This window comes from Rana temporaria, chromosome 1, assembly GCF_905171775.1.
Source record: "Rana temporaria chromosome 1, aRanTem1.1, whole genome shotgun sequence".
NCBI lineage: Eukaryota > Metazoa > Chordata > Amphibia > Anura > Ranidae > Rana > Rana temporaria.
The window spans coordinates 16,069,265-16,094,439 of NC_053489.1; positions in this window are offsets into that span (position 1 = coordinate 16,069,265).

Sequence of the window (25,175 nt, forward strand, 5' to 3'; positions counted from 1 at the left end):
CTGTACATAGTGCACTCTTGAACCCTGCGCTCTGTACATAGTGCACTCCTGAATTCTACACTCTGTACATAGTGTAATCCTGAACTCTGCATTCCCTATATAACACACTCTTTACCCCTGAACTCTGTACATAGCACACCCCAGATACAACTGGTCCTCTAAAGGCAACCATACTGCTGATGCGGCCCACAATGAAATTGAGTTTGACATCCCTGCTCTACAGTATATGTAGGTGATTGTTTTCTTTCAAACTTTTCTCTTCCAGCATGACTGTCCCCCTGGGCACCAATCAATCCAGCTCCATAAAGACATGGATTGATAAGTTTGGTGTGGAGGAACTCAAATGTCATGAACACTGTCCTGACCTCAGCCTGATTGTGAGTCAGGTCTTCTTATCCAACATCAGTACCTGACCTCTCTATGGTTCTCTTGGTTGAATGGCCAAAAATCCCCACAGATGCATTCCAAAATCCTGTGAACAGTCTTCCCAGAGAAGTGGAGACAGAGGTGGGGGGGTGACTCCATATTAATGACCACCATTTTGAAATGGGATGCCCAATCAGCCCATATAGGTGTGAAGGTCAGGTGACTACACATATTTGGCCATTAACCCCTTCAACTGCAAAAGATTCACCCCCCCTTCCTGACCAGGCCATTTTTTGCAATACTGCACTGTGTTGCTTTAGCTGACATTTGCGCGGTCGTGCGACACTGTACCCAAATAACATTATTTTCCCTCCCCCCCACAAATAAAGCTTTCTTTTGGTGATATTCGATCATCTCTCTAGTTTTTTTGCGCAAAAAAAATCATAATTTTTTAAAAAATATATATTTTTACATTCTGCTATAAAACACATCCAATAAACAATAAATTATAAAATCTAATTTCTTCATCAATTTAGGCCAACATGTATTCTGTTTTTGGTAAAAAATCCCAATAACCATATATTGATTGGTTAGCACAATCTTTATAGCATCTACAAACTATGGGATAGATTTATGCAATCTTTTTTTTTTTTTTTCACTAGTAATGGTGGCAATCAGCGATTATTAGCGGGACTGTGACATTGCGGCAGAAAAAATCTGGCATTAATTGACACTTTTTGGAGACCAGTGACACCAGTACAGTGATCAGGGCTAAAAAAAATGCACGGTCACTGTACTAATAACACTGGCAGGGAAGGAGTTAACATCAGGGGCGATCAAAGGGTTAAATGTGTTCCCTGGGAGTGTTTTTTTACTGTGTGGAGGATGGTTTGACTTTAGAAAGACAGAGATCTGTGTCTCTCACAAAATCTATGTCTTCCTTACTAGCAGAACGACAGTCTCCCCTGTTTACATAGGCAGACTGCTGTTCTGCCTCTCTTGGAATTAATGCCGGACCCGCTGATTGGCTCCCACTGAATGTAATTTCCTGATGAATTTGCATTTCTGAATATTATTTCTGTAAAAATGTCTAGTTATATCTCATTGTGCTGCTGGATTCCTTCCTTGTCTCTTTCACAAAGTAACATTCATATTTTTTCAGTGTTGATCAGTATGTCGGGTGGCCCATACCCACTTAATTCTAGTGAATGGGCTCAGGATGTTCAGATAAGTTCCTAGTCATCTCTGTAGGTGCAGACACTGTTGAGTAATTAATCTTCAATGTTTCCAGCAGAAGTAGTTTCATTCTGACCCACCTTCCATGCTTGACAGCCTGCCAGACTTCTAACCTCTAATGTAAACACAGATCAGGCACACAGGAGGAGGGGAGAGCAGAGTGCTGAGCCCTGATTAATGGCTACATTGCTTCTATTAGGAAATTAAGGATGAATTGCTCCATGATGTTAGATTATATTGGGACAAAAACAGAGCCCCCCACCCCAAAGCACCACCCATATTGAGGGCATGTGGTCTGGTATGGTTCAGGAGGTGTGGCACTTGCTCTTTCCTGACCTGCTGGGCTGCATGCTCGGATAAGGGCCTGGTATGTTTTTTTTGGGGGACCCCACGCCATTGATTTTAAAACGTTTTTGTTTTTCCGGCATTTTGTTGTTTACATTTCAGCTGTCGGTGGGGAAGCCTGCTGACAGCTGATGAGTCATCGGTTGTTAAAGATGGTGGCCGGCTTTCCGTGCCCACTGCTTAACAACCAGCTATTCTTCACACAGAATTTGAATCGGTCGATCATTTTTCCACTGTTCAGAATTGTAATTGTTTTGAAAATTTGAAATTCATTACAAAATGAATAAACACAATTACATTTTGTGAATTTCAACTAAATTTGTTACTATTTGTTACAATTTTATTCAGAGATTCAGATACCACCGAATCTCCAAATAACCAAAAACTTGTCAGAATTTGTATTCACACCGAAACAAATCTCACATGTGTAATGAGCACGGCTTGGTTTCCTCCGGATATAACATTTAGAATTGAGGCCAAACATTTCCATTTTGGTTTCATCAGATGAGAGAATCTCGGTCCTCACAGTCTGAGATTTCTTCAGAGGATTGTTTTGTGAACTCCAAGAGAACCTATATGTGTTTTGCACTGAGGAGAGTCTTCCATGTAGACACTAGACATGTGCAATTCATTTATTTACACTTTAAAATTCAGACAACATTTTCATTAGTTGGAGATTCGGATGTCTCTGAATTTCCAGATCACAATCATAACAAATGTCAGCTAATAAATTATAACAAAATGAATTATACAAATTTGCAAATTAATTTGAATTAAAAATATAAACATATTACAATAACACTGGACTACAAAGAGTAGAAATGAAATGAAAGTAGCAAAATGTTACCAGAATTGTGTCACTAATAAAGGAAAACAAAGTTGTTTCCAAGATACAACTTCAGGTCAAAATTGCATCAAAATAATTCAAAATTATGAGGGGGATGTGCGATTCTACACCATGGGGTAAAAGACGCAGGGCCAGATTCACAGAGCACTTACGCTGGCGTATCTCGAGATGCGCGGCGTAAGTGTAAATATGCGCTGCAGATCTATGCGCCGTATCCCCAAAACCAGATACGCCTGAAAACCAGCTTTTTCCGACCGACGTAAAAAGATTACACCGGCGCATCGTGGGCGCAAAAATACGCTAGACACACCATTGTTTTGCTAGTCAAATATGCAAATGAGGGAGATATGGCGATCCACAAAAGCACGTTTGTGCGGCGCAGGCTACGCCCTGTGCGCATCAGCTGTACGTCCGATCTAAAGTTACCCCTTATAAAAGCAGGTTTAACTTTGCACCAGACGTGTGCAGGTCAGCTAAAGCAACACCGTTAGGGACGAGCTGAGCACACACACTTGCAGGACAACAATCTGTATGCCAACATGCCAGGGGCATCCATGGTCATAGCTATACTAGTGGCTTTAGATGCGCGCAGAAGGAGGAGGGAACGGAGGAGGAGGAGGGCACGGGAGAGGATCTACCGACTGCGCATAGACGTCTTTGGCATGGGTGATTCTGAGGTGGTTCGCATCTTCAGATTCAGCCCTGATGCCATCATGGAATTAACCACAACCCTGAAAGATGACATCACCAGCCCAACACACCGCTCACATGCAGTGCAGCCACTGGTCAAGGTACTGGCAACACTCCATTTCCTCGCCAGTGGCTCTTTTCAGCGCACAAGTGGAGTTGTGACTGGGATGTCACAATCCTCCATTAGCAGATGTGTGCAGCAGGTTGTCCCCGCAATCCTCAGATGCATGGCCAACCAAATCATCAAACCCACCCAGGAGGACCTGCGGATGAAGGCAATGCGTGATTTCTACAGAATTGCAGAATTCCCACGCACCGTGGGGGCCATTGATTGAACACATGTGGCACTACAGCCCCCCGTGACACAGAGCACATATACTGCAATCGGAAGCATTGGCATTCCATCAACGTACAGGTGATAGTCGATGCCCAATGCCTCATATGGCACATCCGTGCCAAACACCCAGGATCCCGCCACGACAGCTACATATACAGTCAGAGCCACATCCCAACAGAATTTGAACAGAACGTGTATGGGGACAGCTGACTGGTCGGTGAGTGACATGGGAGTCAGGCATGACTGTCCCCACCCATGATGCAGACATCACGAGGGGAACATGCATGACTAACATCCTCCTGTCTTTTCCCTTCCAGGTGACTCTGCATATGCACTTGGACCCCATCTCATGACTCCATTTCGGAACCCCCAAACCCCAGTAGAGGAAAGATACAATGAAGCACACGCACGTACCCGTGGAGTTGTGGAACGCACCTTTGGCCTCCTGAAGTCCCGTTTCCGATGCCTGGATAAGTCTGGGGGTACCCTGTTGTATTCCCCAAACTTTGTGTGCCAGATCATCGGTGCATGTTGCATGCTGCACAACTTCGCCATGAGAAAGGGCCTGCAGATTGACATACGTGATGACCTGACCCCCGAACCAGACAATCCCCCCCTGACCGAGGGTACCCCATCTTCTGAGGGAGCAGCAGTCAGGAGATGCCTTGCAGAACGCATCTTTGCACGTTAAACCCACACATTAATCATGGCACAATGAGAATGCACGCATGCACACCACTGTGGTCCCTAGCACAGACACATCACATCCTCATCTAATTGGATTAGACCAAAGTACACCGCACGGTACTAGGGAGCAGAAACACCAAGCCAAGGCTCCAATTATGTCACTGTACATTCATACACCATTCACACGGACCTGGAGATCACTTATTTTCCGGCAGGAATGTCACCCCCCCACATTCATACATCATTCACAAACCTAAAACAAATCATAATCACAGTAAACAAATAATAATAATAATAAAACACTGAAAACAAAAATACACAAAAAATTAACGTCGTTGGCGTTACCCATGCCTGGGCCGGCCACGGCCCCGGCCCCTCAGAGGATACTCATGGGGGGGAATCAGGGGAAGTAGGAGCCTCCCCTGGTCTCTGCCCACCTGCCGGCCTGCCCTCCAAGGCCATGGCAATTCTGTTGAGGCCCACATTGAGGGCTGCCGTATTGGCCTGGACTGCCTGGGTCAGGGCACACACCTCCTGACCCACGCCTGCTGTGGCAGTCTGCATTTCATTAAAGCAGTTTATGAGAGCCAGGGAGTTACAGCTCATTTCCTGAACAGAGTCCTTTATGGAGGCCGGGCTCTCCTCCACCCGGGCCAAAGTCTGGGTGACCTGACCCAGATGGTGGGTCTGAAGGGCCTGGTCCCTCCGCAGATTTGCAGGCAGAAAGTCTGCCACTCCCCTGGTCTTGTGGGTCGCCTTCCTGCCTCCAGATGAGGCTTGTGGCCTGGGAGTAGGAGAGACCCCTGGGGGGGAAGCCCTGTTGGGGGAGGAGTGGGAGGGGCTAGCCCTGATGGAGGCCTGACTGCTGCCAGCCACAGGGGGAGCCTCCTCCAAATGGAGAAGTACCTCATTGGCATTGGTGACCTCCTCCCCCTCAACCTCCTCCTCCTCATCCTCCTCGTCCTTCTCATCTTCCTCATGAGGTGAGCTGTGGCCACTCCCCTCCCCTGAGGACTCCTGGCTTTCCTGGGGGTCTTCACCAGCCTGATGTCTGGGGGATGGTGCAGACTGGCCAGATGGCCCCACACCCTCCTGCACATATGTGGATGACACAAAACATACACAGGTTGGAGGATCCACACACTTGTCACATATTCCCTTCCCCCCACACATGCTACTCGCCAGATAGAAAAAAAAACGTACCTGTCCTCACGGCCTCCTCGGAGTCAAAGCCAGGCAGGCCCACCACTTGCTGCCTGTGGAAGCATTGGGCCACTGCACGCTCCTCAGCAGTCAGCCTAATATTGCAAGGTGGTCCCCCTCCAGTGCCCCTGGCATGTGCTGTTAGCTTGGCCATCTTCCCACGGACCATGCGCCTCAGATCGTTGATCTTTTTTTTATCCCACTGAGGCTCCTCGTCTCCCCCCCCAACGCATTGATATCATCTACAATGTCCTGCAGGATCTGCTTCCTCCTGGCCGAGGTGGTGTCCCGACTCTCAGGGCCATGCAAAAACCACCCATATAGGGTGATGGCCCTGGTAAGAATCCCCTTCTCCCGCAGAGAGAAGTTCAACTTCCTCTTCCTTGTTGCCATCTCTGCAACAAACACTCAGCACAAACAGACACCAAAAACAGACAGCACAAACAGACACCAAAAACAGACAGCAAAAACAGACAGCAAAAACAGACACCAAAAACAAACAGCAAATACAATCTCCAATAACACTCTCCAATAAGACTTTACAATAACACTCCGACACAAACCAACAAACACCAACGGACAACAGAGCAAAAGCACCTTGCTTCAGGAAGGGAAACACATGGATGTACTTTTGCAATGGAAGGGCGTATGTCTGGGCCTATTTATGCCCTGGGCGTATCTCACTAAGTACGCCGGGCCTAGTTCCTATCTCACTGATTGCGCCGGGCCGAGTTCTGAGCATGCGCAGTGAGGCGCAGAACATAGTCAGCATCATGCGCGCATGCGCAGTCCGGTCGGCCCTTCATTTGCATGGGGTCACGGCTCATTTCAATGGAGCACGCCCACTTCCTTCCCACTTTCAATTACCCCGCCTTACACCTCGTAATTTACGTTACGCTGGCGCATATTTGGACGCAAATACTCTGTGGATACGGTACTTGCGTCTCTAAGTTGAGCCGGCGTAACGGAAATGAGATACACTACGCCAGTCTATATATGCGCCGATCTACGTGAATCTGGCCCGCAGTGCGGAGGGAATGTTTGGATATTCTTTTTTAGATCCCTTTTACAATTGGGGGGACCATGAAAAAATATCAGTCACTACTGAATGAACACGCTTGGGACACACAGTCGTACACACATATATACTGGGCCAATTTGGCCAGGATCCAATTAACCTTCCAGCATGTCTTTGGAGTGTGGGAGGAAACCGGAGTACCCGGAGGAAACCCACGAAGACACAGGGAGAACATGCAAACTCCAAGCAGATGGTGTCGTGGTTGGGAGTCGAACCAGCGACCCTTTTGCTGCTAGGTGAAAGTGATAACTACTACACCACTGTGCTGCCCTACCACTACTATGATTGGTGGGTTCCTCCACACCATTGGGACTGGGAAAGACATGGAATTTTTTCCTTTTTTACTTTTAGCCAATGACTCAGATAAGTTGCACATGTAATGCAACAACAATGAGGGGCCCGACTCTTGTCCTGTCACTTTTGGGGTGCAAATGTAACATTGTCACAAATGTATCAGAAGTTATCTGTGTTGTTTACACTGTTTGGAGGCATCTTGTCTAGACATGTGCACTGGCAAAAAAAAAAAAATCATTTTAAACATTTTTATTTCTGGGTCAATCGTTATTTGAAAATTCATAAATTTGTAAGTTCGAACATTTGTAAGTTTGAAAATTCATACATTAAAAAATTTGATAAGCTGAAAATAAGAAAGGAAATCCAAAAATTTGAAAGAATAACTAAGGGCCAGATTCAGGTAGAAGTGCGGCGGCGTAACGTATCGTAGATACGTTACACCGCCGCAAGTTTTCATCGCAAGTGCCTGATTCACAAAGCACTTGCAATGAAAACTACGCCGGCGACCTCCGGCGTAAGCCCGCGTAATTTAAATGGGCGTGTGCCATTTAAATTAGGCGCCCTCCCGCGCCGGACCTAATGCACATGCTCCGTTTCGGAATTCCCGCCGTGCTTTGCACGCAGTGACGTAATTTTTTCGAGCGGCAACGCGCGTAGCGTAATTCCGTATTCCCAGACGGCTTATGCAAACGACGTGAATTTTTACATTTCGACGCGGGAACGATGGCCATACTTTATACAGCAATACGATTGCTGTGTAAAGTTAAGGCACCAAAAACGATGACTAACTTTGCGACGGGAAACTAGACTAGCGTCGACGTAGCGAAGGCGAAAATCCGTCGTGGATCGCCGTAAATCCTAATTTGCATACCCGACGCTGGTTTACGTCGCAAACTCCCCCCAGCGGCGGCCGCGGTACTGCATCCTAAGATCCGACAGTGTAAAACAATTACACCTGTCGGATCTTAGGGATATCTATGCGTAACTGATTCTATGAATCAGTCGCATAGATACTCTGAGAGATACGACGGAGTATCTCCGCTGTGAATCTGGGCCTAACTAACTAATAACATCTAACTAAGTAATAGAATCAGATCGACAGACGAAGTACGCCGGCGTATCTACTAAAACGCCGGCGTACTTTCAAATTTCCCACGTCGTATCGTTGTTTTGAATCCTCAAAACAAGATACGATGGCTTCTGGGTTAGATCCGACAGGTGTACGTCTTCGTACACCTTCGGATCTAAGATGCAATACTTCGGCGTCCGCTGGGTGGCGTTTTCTGCGTTGGGTATGCAAATTAGCGATTTACGACGATCCACGAACGTACACGTGGCCGTTGCATTTTCTAACGTCGTCTGTAGTTGGCTTTTTCCGGCGTATAGTTAAAGCTGGTGTTTTTCGGCGTATACATAGAATTGCCATGTTAAGTATGGCCGTCGTTCCCGCGTCGAAATTAGAATTTTTTTTTCTTTTGCGTAAGTCGTCCGTGAATAGGGATGGACGTAACTCACGTCTAAGTTCAAAAAATTACGTCATTGCGACGTCATTTAGCGCAATGCGCGGCAGGAAATTTAGGAACGATGCATGTGCATTTCATTCGGCGCGGGGACACGCTTCATTGAAATGAAACCCGCCCCCAACCCACCCAATTTGAAATACACCGCCAGAAATACACTACGCCGCCGTAACTTACGGTGCAAACTCGCTGAGGATTAGAAAATGCGCCAGGTAATGTACGGTGGCGTAGCGTATCTCTGATACACTGCGCCAATGTATTTCTTTCTGGATCTGGCCCATAATATCTAACTATTAAATTATAGGTATTGGAATTTCCTTTCAAATTTGGCTGTTAGTGAACGGGGCGAATACAAATTTATCCGAAGTTATGAATTAACCAACCAAAATCTAAACAAATGGAACAAATAATTAATAAATAAGAATTATATTATTATCATTGTTATTTATTATTACTAACCACTTCCAGACCTGCGCACGACGATGTACGTCCTCTTTTTAACGATGGATATCTCGGTAACGGCAGCAGCTGCTGCCACAACCAAGGTATCCATCTTTAGTGTGCGCGGTCCTGTACATGATAACGGCGGTCTTTGCGGCGGATTCATCGCAAGATCGCCGTTATCAGTGGCGGGAGAGGGCCCCCCCTCCCGCCGCTCTCCCGCGCCCTCCGCCGCTCTCCCGCGCCCTCCGCCGCTTACCGGAGCCGTCGGTAGCGGCGGAGGAGATCGGGTGCGTTCGGCTGCTGACTGGGAATGAGACTAAAGGAAAAATCTCCTTTGCCCGTCCCCATAGCTCTGCTGGGCGGAAGTGACGTCAAAACGTCAGTCCTGCCCAGCCTCTTAAAGAAACATTTTTTTTTGTCATTTGAAAAAATTACAGTTTACATTTTTTTTTCTTGCATTTTAGTCTAATTATGAGATCTGAGGTCTTTTTGACCCCAGATCTCATATTTAAGAGGACCTGTCATGCTTTTTTCTATTACAAGGGATGTTTACATTCCTTAAAATAGGAATAAAAGTGATCAAATTTATATATTTTTTTTCAGTGTAAAAAGTAATAAAATAAATAAAAATAAATAAGAAAACAAAAAAAAAAATTAAAGCGCCCCGTCCCGACTAGCTCACGCGCAGAAGCGAACGCATACGCGAGTAGCGCCCGCATATGAAAACGGTGTTCAAATCACACAAGTGAGGTATCACCGCGATCGTTGGAGTGAGAGCAATAATTCTAGCCCTAGACCTACTCTGTAGCTCAAAAAATGCAACCTATAGAATTTTTTAAACGTCGCCTATCGAGATTTTTAAAGGTAAAAGTTTGACGTCATGCCACGAGCGGGCGCAATTTTTAAGCGTGACATGTTGGGTATCATTTTACTCGGCGTAACATTATCTTTCACAATATATAAAAAAATTGGGCCAAATTTATTGTTGTCTTATTTTTTAATTAAAAAAAGTAAATTTTTTCCAAAAAAAGTGCGCTTGTAAGACCGCTGCGCAAATATGGTGTGACAAAAAGTATTGCAATGACCACTATTTTATTCTCTAGGGTGTTAGAAAAAAATATATATAATGTTTGGGGGTTTTAAGTAATGTTCTAGCAGAAAAAAATGTTTTAGTCTCGTAAACACCGAATCTGAAAAACACCTAAGGTCTGGAAGTGGTTAATTTGGCCTGTCACTTTTGTTTAGATGCGGCATTCATTGTTTTGGATCATTTGTAACTTCAGATAAATTTGTATTTGTTGCGTTCACTAACAGCCAAATTTGAAAGGAAATTCCAATTCCTATAATTTATTAGTTAGTAATATATAGAAAAAATTGCGCCAAATACAAGAAAATAACAATAGCTGCTAAACACCACAATCTTAATTTCAGAATTTGCATTTTGAATACAAAAGAATGGAATATGATATAATAGAAAGACATCTTTTGAAATGTAATCGTCACATTTTGAATATAATAAAACAAAGTTAAATAGATAGAATATAGCTGTCTTCAGAAATTAAAATTTTGAAAGAAATACAGCCATCTTTTAACATTTTTAATTTGGGATAGAAAATAATAGAATATAATAGAATAAAAAAAGACTATAGCAACCATTTGAAATTAAAATGTTGAAAATTGATTTTCAAATTTTCAATACAATAGAATAAAAACTATACAGTCATCTTCTAAAATCCATAATTTCAAACAAGATAGAATAGAATAGAAATTTCAAAACTTCAATTTTTTATTTTGCATAAAAAAGTTTAAAAAATAATAAAATAGAAATTTCTAATTTGAATAAAATAGACTAAAAAGAAATCATATATCTGTCCTTCAAAATTAAAATTAAAAGTTAGAAATTTACATTTTAAATTCAAAACGTAAGAGAATGGAATAGAATGGAAAGAATATAGACATCTTCCGAAATTCAGATTTCAAGTAGAATAGAATAAAACAGAAAACATATACAGCTGACTTCCAAAATGTAATTTTGAAATAAGATTTTTGAATTTTATTATAATAGAATAGAATAAAAGAGAACAAATAGAGCAGTTTTCCAAAATTATAATTTCACATGAATAGAATAGAAAAAACATATAGACAACATATATTCTATTCCATTCTTTTGTATTCAAAATTCTAATTCTGAAATTTAAATTTTGAATGTTAAAAGACAGATATATTTTTTCCTTTTTTTATTCTATTTGAAATACAAATTTTGGAAACCGGCTACATTATTTCTACTTTTTTCTTTTCTATTCAAAATGTTAAATTCCAAATTCAAATTTTGAAAGTTAGTTATGTATTTTTCTGTTTTATTGTATTCAATTTAAAATTTGGATTTAAGATGATGGCTATTTTCTTTCTATTTTACTTTGTTCTATTTAATTCAAATTTTGAAATTCAAAATAAAAATTTTGAATGAAAGCTATATTTTATTCTATTCTATCCTAAGTTTTAAATTAAAATTTTTGGAAGATGGCTACATTATTTCTATATTATTCTATTTGTTTCTATTCAAAATACATATTTAAAAAAAATCCAAACATAGATATATATTTTTATATTTTATTTTATTGTATTTGAAATACAAATTTTGGCTATATTCTTTATATCTTATTTTATTCTATTGTTTTCAAATTTCAAATTTGGGAAGATGGCTATATCATTTCTGTTTTATTCAACTCTATTCTGTTTTAATCTAGTCAACTATTGATTTTTAGAAGACAGCCATATTCTTTCTATTTTAGTACATTTTTCAAAATTTGAATTTTAATATTTCAAATAGGATTTTGAATGACAGCTATATTCTTTCTATTCTATTCTATTCAAAATGTAAAATACAAATTTTGAAATTCAAATTTTAGAATTTGGCTAAAGATCTTATTCTATTCTATTGTATTTGAAATTATGGATTTTAGAAGGTGACTTTCTATTCCATTGTATTCAACATTTGAAATTAATGTCTCAAGCTTTGAATTTCAGAAGAATGCTATATTCTTTTTATTTTATTAAATGGTATTCTTTTCTATTATTTTTGTTTCTGTTCAAAATTATTTCAGAAAATAGTTATATGCTTTCTATTTTATTCTGTTCTATTTTATTTAAAATTTTTAATTCATATTTCAGAAGGCAGCTACATTCCTTCTATTTTATTCCATTTTTATTATTTTCTTTTTAAAAAATTTGAAATTTAAATTTTGGAAGACAGATGTTTTTTTCTATTTTTTTCTTATTCTATTTGAAATGCTAATTTAAATTACCTTCTACATTCTTTCTATTTTTTCTATTGTATTCAAAATTCAAAATTTGAATTTCTAAATTCAAATCATTAAAGTCACCTATATATTTTTATATTTTATTCTATTCTATTTGAAATTTGAATTTTGGAAGAATGCTGTATTCTTTTGATTCTATTCGAAATCTGTTTTTATAAATTAGATTTTTGTAAGGTGGCTCAATTTTTTCTTTTTTACTCTATTCTATTCAATTCAAAATCCAAACTTTAAAATTCAAAATAAAATTTTTGAACGAAAGCTATATTATTTATATTTTCTTCTGGTCAATTATTTTTTACATTTGAAATTCAAAATTCGGAAGATGGTTATATTTTTTTCTATTTTATTCAATTATATTATTTTCTATTCAAAATTCCTATTTCAAAATGTGAATTTTTGAAGACAGTTTGTATTGTTTATTTTATAATTGAAATATAAATTTCAGAAAATGTTCTTTCTATCTTATTCAAAATTCTACTTTGGGAAGACGGCTATATTCTTTCTATTTTGTTCTACTCCATTACATTTTAATCTAATCAAATTTAGATTTTCGAAATATGTCTATATTCTTTCTATATAATTAAATTGAAATTCAAATTTTGGAAGACAGTTATATTATTTTATTTTATTCTATTCTTATCTATTGTCTATTCCAGGGCTCAAAATTTCAAGTCCTGAGCTACTAGCCAGGCCTCAAGGCATACTCCCCACCAGTTGCCCCGCCCAACCCCTACCATGTCCCGCCACTAATCCCGCCCCTAGACACGCCCTCATAAATCTCATGAAATTACACTTAAATGTTTTATGTAGAATTAAGTAATAAATATTAACAACTTAATCCGTGCCCAAAAATGCAGCCTGCCCATGTCTACCAATGCAGCAAAATGTCCCCATTTTCCAACCAGAGTGCACCCACAATTGCAGCCAGAGTCCCTCACCCACACATATTGCAGCCAGAGTCCCCTCACCCACATTGCAGCCAGAGTCCCTCACCCACACATATTGCAGCCAGAGTCCCCCCACACATATTAGCCAGAGTCCCCTCACCCACACATATTAGCCAGAGTCCCCTCCACACATATTATCCAGAGTCCCCCCCACATATTAGCCAGAGTCCCCCCCACACATATTAGCCATAGTTCTTCCCCCCCCACACATATTAGCCAGAGTCCCCTCACCCACACATATTAGCCAGAGTCCCCCCCACACATATTAGCCAGAGTCCCCCCCACATATTAGCCAGAGTCCCCCCCACACATATTAGCCAGAGTCCCCCCACACATATTAGCCAGAGTCCCCCCCCACATATTAGCCAGAGTCCCCCCCACACATATTAGCCAGAGTTCTCCCCCCACACACACATATTAGCAAGAGATCTCCCCCCACACACACATATTAGCCCGAGTTCCCCCCCCACACATATTAGCCAGAGTTCTCCCCCCACACATATATTAGCCAGAGTTCTCCCCCCCACACACACATATTAGCCAGAGTTCTCCCCCCCCACACATATTAGCCAGAGTTCTCCCCCCACACATATTAGCCAGAGTTCTCCCCCACACACACATATTAGCCAGAGTTCTCCCCCCACACACACATATTAGCCAGAGTTCTCCCCCCACACACACATATTAGCCAGAGTTCTCCCCCCCACACATATTAGCCATAGTTCTCCCCCCCCACACACACATATTAGCCAGAGTTCTCTCCCCACACACACATATTAGCCAGAGTTCCCCCCCACATATTAGCCAGAGTTCTCCCCCCACACACACATATTAGCCAGAGTTCTCCCCCCCACACATATTAGCCAGAGTTCTCCCCCACACACACATATTAGCCAGAGTTCTCCCCCCCACACACATATTAGCCAGAGTTATCCCCCCACACACACATATTAGCCAGAGTTATCCCCCCACACACACATATTAGCCAGAGCTCTCCCCCCACACACATATTAGCCAGAGTTATCCCCCCACACACACATATTAGCCAGAGTTCTCCCCCCACACACACATATTAGCCAGAGTTCTCCCCCCACACACACATATTAGCCAGAGTTCCCCCCCACACATACATATTAGCCAGAGTTCTCCCCCAACACTTATTAGCCAGAGTTCTCCCCCCACACATATTAGCCAGAGCCCCCCCACATATTAGCCAGAGTCCCCCCACACATATTAGCCAGAGTTCTTCCCCCCCACACATATTAGCAAGAGTTCTCCCCCCACACATATTAGCCAGATTTCTCCCCCCCACACATATTAGCCAGAGTTCTCCCCCCCCCCCCCACACATATTAGCCAGAGTTCTGCCCCCCACACATATTAGACAGGGTTCTCCCCACACACATATTAGACAGGGTTCTCCCCGCCCCACACACATATTAGCCAGAGTTCTCCCCCCACACACATATTAGCCAGAGTTCTCCCCCACACACATATTAGACAGGGTTCTCCCCCCACACACACATATTAGACAGGGTTCTCCCCCCACACACACATATTAGACAGGGTTCTCCCCCACACACACATATTAGACAGGGTTCTCCCCGCCCCACACACATATTAGCCAGAGTTCTCCCCCACACACATATTAGCCAGAGTTCTCCCCCACACACATATTAGACAGGGTTCTCCCCCCCTCACACATATTAGACAGGGTTCTCCCCCACACACATATTAGACAGGGTTCTCCCCCCCCACACACATATTAGCCAGAGTTCTCCCCCCACACACATATTAGCCAGAGTCCCCCCCCACATCCTACCTGTGCTGGGTAGGAGAGGAGGAGCCGCCGCCGAATGGTTCAAACCGCGGGGAACATTACAGCTTTCAATTCAATAGCTGTGTTCCCCGCAGCGCGCGTCTTATACAGCCCCTCCCCTCTTGTCCAGGAAACTTTGATAGACAGATCACCCATCCAATCCTGGGATGGGTGATCTGCCTATCAAAGTTTCCCGGAGGGGAAGGGCTGTATAAGAAGTGCGCTGCGGGGAACACAGCTATTGAATTGAAAGCTGTAATGTTCCCCGTGGTTTGAATGCTGCGGCTCTGCTATGCTCTCCTCTCCTCGCTTGCCCCCCTGCTCCCAAGCAGCCAGCCAGACACTCGCCAGCCCTCAAAATTTACTCGCAAAATACAAGCTGCGAGTGTAAATTTTGAGGGCTGATCTACTCTATTATTTTCTATTCTAATCTGTTCTTTTTTCTATTATGTTTTATTCTTTTATTTTCTATTATATTCTATTTTATGCTATTCTTTTATATTCTATTTGATTCTTTAAATACTTTTTATTCTATTCCATACTATTTTATTCTATACTATTCTATTGTGTTATTTTCCATTCTATTCAGCTTTATTCTTTTTTATTCTGTTCTATTCTGTTCTTTTCTATTCTATTCTATTTTATCCAGTTTTATTTTATTCTATTCTATCATAATATATTATATTTTATTTAGATTTACCCTATTATTTTCTATTCTATTCTATTCGATTCTTTCAAACCTTAATTTTATTACATTGGTCTACAAATTTTGGGAAATTATCACCCTCTGAGATTAAATGTGATAATTCTTACATATTGTGATTAGATGAATTAGAAAACAGATGATAAAGGTGCTGGTTGGATAAAGTTTTCCAGATATTTCACAATAAATATTTATACACAGAGGAGTATATTTCCCTACAAGGGGGGGAGGAGTCTGATGGTCATGATGTCTCGTAACTTCTCCACAAAGTACGGAGAACAATGAAAATGGCACCACATGGAAGTATAAATGTATCTTCACTGTGACACTAAAGATTATTACCTGACTGTAATTTATTCTTCTTTTATTACAAGGTAATATTAATAATTGTCTTGGTCAGATCTACGCCTCATACAGTTACATCTGGTGACTTGTGAAAGTGTCATTGCCGAACATTTCCAAGGGACAGTTGTGTGATATTTTCCCTCAGAAGACAAAATTAGACATGTGCAATTCGTTTTGATCAAAATTTGTTTTTCAACAAATTTTTTGAAATTTGTTAATCCGGAAATATTCAAAAGAATGAAAACACATTTACATTTTTTTCGGAATATTCATAAATTTGAATGTTTGAAAATTCCTAAATTACTATATTTCGAAAATTCATAAATGGGTCAATTTAAAGAGTTCGGAAGTTTGAAATTTAAAAATCAGAAAACCCGAAAATATTAAATGAAAAAATAATAACAAATTAATAATAACTTAACTATTACTTACTATTAAATTATAGGTATTGGAATTTCCTTTCAAATTTGGCTGTTAGTGAATGTAACAAATACTAATTTATCTGAAGTTACAAATTATCCGAAACAATGAATGCAGCATCTAAACAAAAGTAATGTGACAAATAAATAATAATAAATAACAATGATAATAATATTATTATTATTATTTATTAATTATTTGTTCCGTTCCATTTGTTTAGATTTCGGTTGGTTAATTCATAACTTCGGATAAATTCGTATTCGTTGCGTTGACTAACAGACAAATTTGAAAGGAAATTCCAATACCTGTAATTTAATAGTTAGATATTATTAGTTAGATAGTTAGGGGCAGATTCACAAAAGAGATACGACGGCGTATCTCCTGATACGCCGTCGTATCTCTGAGATACGATTGTCGTATCTATGCGCCTGATTCATAGAATCAGTTACGCATAGATCTCCCTAAGATCCAACAGGTGTAAGTGACTTACACCATCGGATCTTAGAATGCAAATCTAGGCATGCCGGTAGGTGGCGATTCCATTGCGGTCGCGTAGAATATGCAAATGACTAGTTACGCCAATTCACGAACGTACGCTTTGCCCGTCGCTGTAAATTTACGTTGTTTCCGTAGAGATATACGCGGTGTAAAACTAAACCTGCCCTCTAGGTGGTCTAGCCAATGTTAAGTATGGCCGTCGTTCCCAGGTCGAAATTTGAAATTTCACTCAATTTGCATAAGTCGTCCGTGAATGGCGCTGGAAACTATTTACGTTAACGTCGAAACCAATGACGTCCTTGTGATGTCATTTAGCGCAATGCACGTCGGGAAATTTGAGGGACGGAGCATGCGCAGTACGTTCGGCGCAGGAACGCACCTAATTTAAATGGTCCCCGCCCCATTTTAATTAGGCTGGCTTGCACCGGGCGGATTTACGCTACGCCGCCGCAACTTTACAGGCAAGTGCTTTGTGAATCAAGCACTTGCCTGTAAAACTTTCGGCGGTGTATTACGTTACGCCGCCGCAGAGTAAGGCGATTCTACGTGAATCTGCCCCACAGTTATTCTTTCAAATTTTGAGATTTCCTTTCTTATTTTCAGATTTAAGATAAAGGATACTAAGATATGCTACCTTTTCTGTGCTAATTGCAAAAAGTATAAGGAAAAAATCGTGCACATAAACTGGTATGGGGAGGGGAAATATTGGGTGGGAAGAGGTTAAGAGGGGTAAATCATAAGGTCTGCAGGGATGGGACCAGGTCCATTGTCATTAAATAGAATGTACAATGATCGTGCACATTGGGCAAGCTACCATGGCATCAACACCCCATCATTAAAGTTTACAGGTACAGTGTACAATATCCACGGGTTCCATAATTTTTCAAAATTAGTGATCGTGTCGGATTCCAACGCCTCCATTTTGGCATGCGTCATTGCGCTATTCATTCTATTTTTTACTTCTTCCACTGAAAGGTTCGGGGTTTTCCAAGCCTTTGCAAGGGCCTGCTTGGCCGCCGTGAAGAGTTGCAATAGCAGTTTGAATTGCGTGCGCGGTAAATTAATGGGATTTTGATTCAATAGGGCTATTTTAGGATCCAGGGGGATTTTTGTTTTGGTCAGAATGTTTGCTACATCAAAGATCTTTTCCCAGAATACCTGAGCTATAGGACACGACCACCAAGTGTGAAAAAATGTACCCATGGTTAGACATCCCCTATAACAATGTCCAGAGTAGTTTGGAACGTATTTGGCAATCTTACCAGGCACAAGATACCATCTCGATAGCACTTTATAGTTTGTTTCCGAAGCCGTAACGTTGGAGGAGGCTGCTTTAGTATTTTGCCAAATTTGGTTCCAGTCAGAGGTGTTAAGTTCAAGATTGAAATCTTCTTCCCATTTCTGTACATACGATAACTTTGACATACAGGTTTTAGTAAGTGAATGGGAGTAGAGAACAGATATCGTACCTCTTGCATGTGGATTGTCTTTACATATATATTCAAAAGGGGACATTTGTGATTGTGGGAATGTAGAGGTCACCTGTGAGTCTATGAAGTTTTTTATTTGGAAATATCTAAAAAGTTCTGTTTGTGGGATACCATATTTTTTGCATATTGATGAGAAAGACATGATACCAGTTGGTTCTAAAAATTTATAGACATATAGACAATCCTTTTTTACCCATTCCTTAAACGTGTTAGGGAAGACCCCAGCTGGGTAGAATGCTGGGTTTTTGTAGAATGAGAGCATAGGATTATGAGAGGATATCAAGAAATATTTAGTTTTGAATCTGTCCCACAGAGAGAGCGTGTGCTTAATAATGGGGTTATTTATGTTTCTTCGTAGCTTAGGGGGGATCCAAATCAAATTAGCGGGTGGGATGGAGTCGCACTCAGATGCTTCTATCACTACCCATAGAGGTGATTCCTTACTCGCGTGATATTTGGCTAGGGTTGATATTTGTGCTGCTCTATAGTAGTTTGCGAAGTTTGGGTATCCTAGCCCTCCATGTGTTTTGGGGAGATGTAGTGTTTGCGCCTTAATTCTAGGTCTGGATGAACCCCAGACAAACTCCGATGCCCTCTTCTGTACTACTCTTAAGAAATAAGTAGGTACCAGGATAGGCAGTACTCTGAAAAGGTATAATAATTTTGGGAGTACGGTCATCTTTATTGCATTAATTCTTCCTATCCACGACAATGGGAGTTGGGTCCAGGATTTTAAGAGGTTTGTTATTTGTTTTAAGAGGTGTGGATAATTATGTGAGAATAAGTCAGAAGTGTCCGCTGTGAGATGTGTTCCTAAGTATGGAATGCTTTTTTCCGGCCATACAAATGGAAGACCTATTTTGGCCGCACTTAGTTCTATCTTGGAGAGGGATATATTTAAAGCTAAGCATTTTTTAGGGTTGATGACTAGACCTGAAAATGATGCGAATCGATTTAGGATTGGGATGAGATTTGGGCCTGTAACTTGTGGGGAAGAAAGAAATAAAAGAATGTCGTCCGCAAATAAACATAGCTTGTGCTTATATCCACCTAGTTCAATGCCTAAAATAGTGGGGTCTGATCTAATTTTTTGGGCAAGCGGTTCAATTAGTAGGGCGAATAATAGTGGGGACAATGGGCATCCCTGACGTGTTCCTCTCCTGATATCAAAAGTCTCTGACTTATAACCTGCGTATTTCACGTAAGCCTTCGGATTATTATAAAGTTCCATGACCCATTTAGTGAAATTTGGGCCAAAACCCCATTTCTGGAGGGTGAAATTTAGATACGACCAGGAGACAGAGTCGAAAGCCTGTTTAATATACATAGAGAGGAAACACGCTGGAATGCCCCTCTTTCTTGCAATGTGAGCTAAAAGGCAAGCTCTTCGTACATTATCGCCTGCTTGTCGGGAGGGCATAAAGCCTACTTGGTCTCGGTGGATCAGACTGCCTATGATTTTATTGAGACGGGTGGCTAATATTTTGCCTAATAATTTTATGCCAGTATTTAACATAGATATGGGCCGGCAGTTGGTGCTGAGTGTATCATCTGTTCGTGGTTTGGGGATCATACATATCGTTGCTAATAGTGATTCTGTCCTAAAAGTCTTATGTTCTAATAGATTGTTAAATGCGTCTGCCAATCTTGGAGAGAGTAATTCGTTGAATTTTTTGAAATATCGTGCAGAGAACCCATCTGGTCCCGGCCTTTTATTAAGTTTAAGTTCCTGAATGGCAAAGGCTACATCTTCCTGAGTAATGAGCTCTTCTAGTTGTGTTTTTTGTGACTGACTCAAATGTGGGAGATTAATTTGCGAAAAGAAGGAGTTTGCTTCCATCTCATCGAATGTGCTATTTTCTGAGTAAAGTGATTTTAGATGTGAACTAAATTTCTGAACTATTTTGAGTGGATTGCTGGAGAGAACATTATTGGCTAATTTTAGTTTTATGGGTTTAAAGGTCTTGTTGAGTGAGTTTAGTGCTCTAGCCATGTATGACCCCGGTTTATTCGCCTGTTTATAAAAAGCATGTCTAGTTCTATTACATATCCTATTAGCTGAGTCTGTTAAGAACAAATCATATTCTAGGCGTGCTTTATCTAAACGTTTTCTGTTAGTGGGCGTTTGAATGTCTTGTAGGGCCAAAAAGGCTAAATTGTATTCTGCTTCTAGTTTCCTTGCCATCTGTAATCTCTCCCTTTTGAGGATCCCAAGTTGCCGTTGAAATGTTCCTCTGAGAACTGGTTTGTGTGCCTCCCATAACGTGAGGGAAGATATTTCTGGGCTTATGTTATGATCTAGGTATTCCTTTAGGGCTTGTTCAATTATCAGGCTGTGAGCTGGGTGCTTAAGTAAAATCTCAGGAAGGTACCAAGTAGGATCGTGCTTTTTAGGAATTGCAGATGCTATCATGGTACAAACCGCATTGTGGTCTGACCAGGGGATGGGTATAATGCTTGAATTTAGTATTTCCGGTGCCATACCGATAGTCACAAATATATGGTCGATTCGGCTAAACAATTGGTGTGCGTTTGAAAAATATGTGTAATTTCGTTTTGTAGGATTGGATTCTCTCCAGGAGTCTATCAGGTTATGTTTAGATAAAAGGTTGGGAAGGGTCCATTTAGCTAAATGCTTAGGTGGGGCGTATGGGGTTTTGTCCAAAAATGGAAGGAGTACCTGGTTGGAGTCTCCGCATATGAGAAGAGTGCCTATTTTGTGGGCCATAACCGTTTGGAAGAGGTGTGATAGAAAGGGTAAAGGATTGACGTTGGGGGCATAATAGGACACTACAGTGATCGCAGAGTCTAGAATTTGGCCAGTTAAGATAAGATATCTGCCCTCTGGATCCTTGATTTCAGATGTCAGTGTAAAGGGTGTAGTGCGGTGAAATGCTATTAGGGTTCCCCTTTTTTTAACATTGGCAGAAGCTGTGAAAACTTGTGGGTATGAGGGGTTGTAAAATTTAGGGGTTGTGCTACTGGTAAAATGGGTCTCCTGAAGGCAGACAATATGGGCTTTCTTGGCCTGAAATGCTCTGAAAGCTTTAGTTCTTTTCTGCGGTACATTGAGGCCCTGCACATTTAGAGACAATAAGTTCAGTGGTGCCATGGCAGCTTAGCCTCCCCACCAGTCTTACCATAATGTTCTTTGAGGTGACTGGTCAGCCCGCTCCCTGCAGATCTAGGGAAAAATAGGGGAGTGGGGGTCCGGAAAAAACAACCTTAAAAGGGAAGTGAAAAACAGAACATGTTAGTGTATATGCAATCAACAGTGAGCAAAAAAGATACATTCGGTTTGCCCGTGACGGGGGAGAATATCTCCCGCCAGGGGAAAGAGGGATCCCGTCAGGTCTCCACATAATAGCGTGGGGACCCGAGGAGATCTTAGAGAGGCGCATGTTGTTTCCGTGCGCTGGAGAACCGCTTTTTAAGTACTCCGTTAAGCACCTAGAGTGGTGCTTGTCTTGTGACTAGTTGTAGCTAGATTTCGAGCATACTGTGACTAGTACCATGCACTACACAGTGCATGCGAAGGGGAGGGGGGGATGATTGCTACGATGATGAGCCTGGCAAATTTGCCGAGTGTCTCTGCCTTAATTCATGCCTGACAGTAATGTTGTGCCAGGGTGTTGAGTAGTATTTAGGATCTGAGGAAATATCTTTGTAGCAATGTGGACTACGGGGATTCATATTGAGGCCAACTGATGACATGAATTTGGGTTTGGATGGGGGCATGCCTATTTTGTTGCGATATAATGTAGAATACAGTCTAATACCTAATATTTATTTGGATTTTTAGGGTGGTTGCGAATTGGCAAATCAATGATACATGTCTGCATTGTGCCAGCGTTCTTGGGATGGTAAAAGGGGGAAAATGTAACTAAGTTCTAAGTAAACCTACTTAAAGCAAGTGTAATATAGGGGTAGACTTTGCACCTGAGGGGATGGTATAGACCAGGTTCCCTATAGTGCAGGGGATACAAGAATCATTAGGTTAGGGCAGACTGGATTTAGGCATAGAGTATACACAGAGGAAAGGGACAGGGTATTGGAAGAGTCCATGGATTGCAGGGCGGGAATTGAATTAGGAAAACCCAGAGGGGTGGATAACAGATTTGAGATACCCCCCCCCCCCCCCCCGCCCGAAGGCGAAGAGGGGGGGGAAAGGAGAGGGGAGAGGAAAAGTAAAATAATAAAAAGTTAATATTAAAAATAAAAATAAGTATAAAAACAGATACAAATCTGAAGAAAAAAGGTTATCAGTCCATTTAGGATGTGGGATTATTCTCCTGGGTTACACTTGTGGATAGGATGTGGTGAACAATAGTGGTTCTTCTGGAAATTAGTCAGTCCATAGTGTCTTCTTGATCTTGGGATTGGGGTGCAAATCTGCCCCGCTTGTTGGTGTGTTGTATGCCATTGTTCTTCTCAGGTCGAACGGGGTTGTTGTGGGAGGATGTGGAAGCTGTTCTTCTGCGAGATGTGCTGGCAGTTGTAGAACTCTCGATAAGCTTGAGATCCAAAAGGGCTTGATGTAACTGGTCAGGCGACCTGAAAACAATTTTTGTGCCCTGATAAGTGAACCGTAGGGAAAAGGGGAATCCCCATTGGTACTTGATATGATGGTGCTGAAGTTCCATTAAGAGAGGCTTCATTGCTCGCCGTTTGGTAATAGTCAGCTGCGATATGTCAGCAAATATCTGGTAGCTGTGTCCTTGGAATGATAGGCTGCTTTTTCTCTGGATGCTTCCAGAATCTGTTCTTTTGTCTTGTAGTAGTGGAATTTGGCGATAATGTCCCTGGGGGGTCCCTCCGCTTTCTTTGGGGCAAGAGCCCTGTGGACTCTGTCAAATTCTAACCGTTCTATAGGCAATCCCGGCAATAATTCCTGGCATATTGCTAGTGTAGTTCCTGGAAGATCTAGGACAGTCTCTGGTATTCCCCTGAACCTTAAATTTGACCTCCTGGCGCGATTTTCAAAATCTTCCAGTCTGTTTTGAAGAGATAGGTTTTCCTCCTTAAGAGTGTCTATTTCAGACTGGCAATCTTGTGTGGTAATTTCTATCTCTTCTACTTTTAATTCTAAGGTCTCAGTGCGGCTACCCAAATCCCTTATTTCCTTAGTGAGGTTTGAGGTGATTGTGTCTGAGGTGCGCTTCAGTGCTTTATTCAGCATTCTCTCAAACTGGTGCAATAGCTCTGAGGGGACAGCTGCACTCTGTATATTCGTTTGTGAGGTGTCAGATAACTCCTCATTTTCACTATCTGAGCTTAATGTCCCCTGAGAGATGACAGGTTTCATGTGCTTTAATGTGCGCTTCTTCTCCTTCCCTGTGAGGAGAGCCTCTGAGGTGGCTGAGGTGACTAGCGCCTTTTTAGCTGTGCCCTTAGTTTGCTGGGCTGCGCTGCAGGGGTTCGATTTGGGCTTGCTTCTGGCACCCCCCAACACCATTTTTGTACTGAGTCGTACCCCTCAACTTCTGGAGCTATAATCTCTCAGTCCTGCTCATTTTTGTCTCCGTTATGCGCCGGTTATCCGCGGTCTTTCTCCCTCACGGAGCGGAGCTCTAGCTCGGCATGGCCACTCAGCTAGACCCCGCCCATACACCCGACATAACACCTTTTCTTTGGATGCAAAATAGGGGATCAGGACAAGAGTCGGGCCCCTCATTGCTGTTGCATTACATGTACAACTTATCTGAGTCATTGGCTAAACAAGAAGAACAATTCCATGTCTTTCCCAGTCCCAATGGTGTGGAGGAACCCACCAATCATAGTAGTGACTGATATTTTTTCATGGTTCCCCCAATTGATCTTAATAAATAATATCCAAACATTCCCTCCGCACTGCGTCTTTTACCCCATGGTGTATAATCGCACATCCCCCTCATCATTTAGAATTATTTTGATGCAATTTTGACCTGAAGTTGTATCTTGGAAACTGGAGCCAATGAATACTCAGGACTTCGTTTTCCTTTATTAGTGACACAAATCTGGTAACATTTTGCTACTTTCATTTCATTTCCTTTCTACTCTTTGTAGTCCAGTGTTATTGTAATATGTTTCTATTTCAAATTCATATTCATTTGATAATTTGTATAATTCATTTTGTTATAATTTATTAGTTGACATTTGTTATGATTGTGATTTGGAAATTCAGAGACATCCGAATCTCCAATTGATGAAAATGTTGTCTGAATCTTGATGTGTAAATAAATGAATTGCACATGTCTAGTGTCTACATGGAAGACTCTCCTCAGTGCAAAACACATAAAGGTTCTCTTGGAGTTCACAAAACAATCCTCTGAAGAAATCTCAGACTGTGAGGACCGAGATTCTCTCATCTGATGAAACCCAAATGGAAATGTTTGGCCTCAATTCTAAATGTTATGTCTGGAGGAAACCAAGCCGTGCTCATTACACATGTGTGATTTGTTTCGGTGTGAATACAAATTCTGACAAGATTTTGGTTATTCGGAGATTCGGTTGTATCTGAATCTCTGAATAAAATTGTAACAAATAGTAACAAATTTTGTTGAAATTCATTACATTTTATTTAGTTTTTTCATTTTGTAATGAATTCC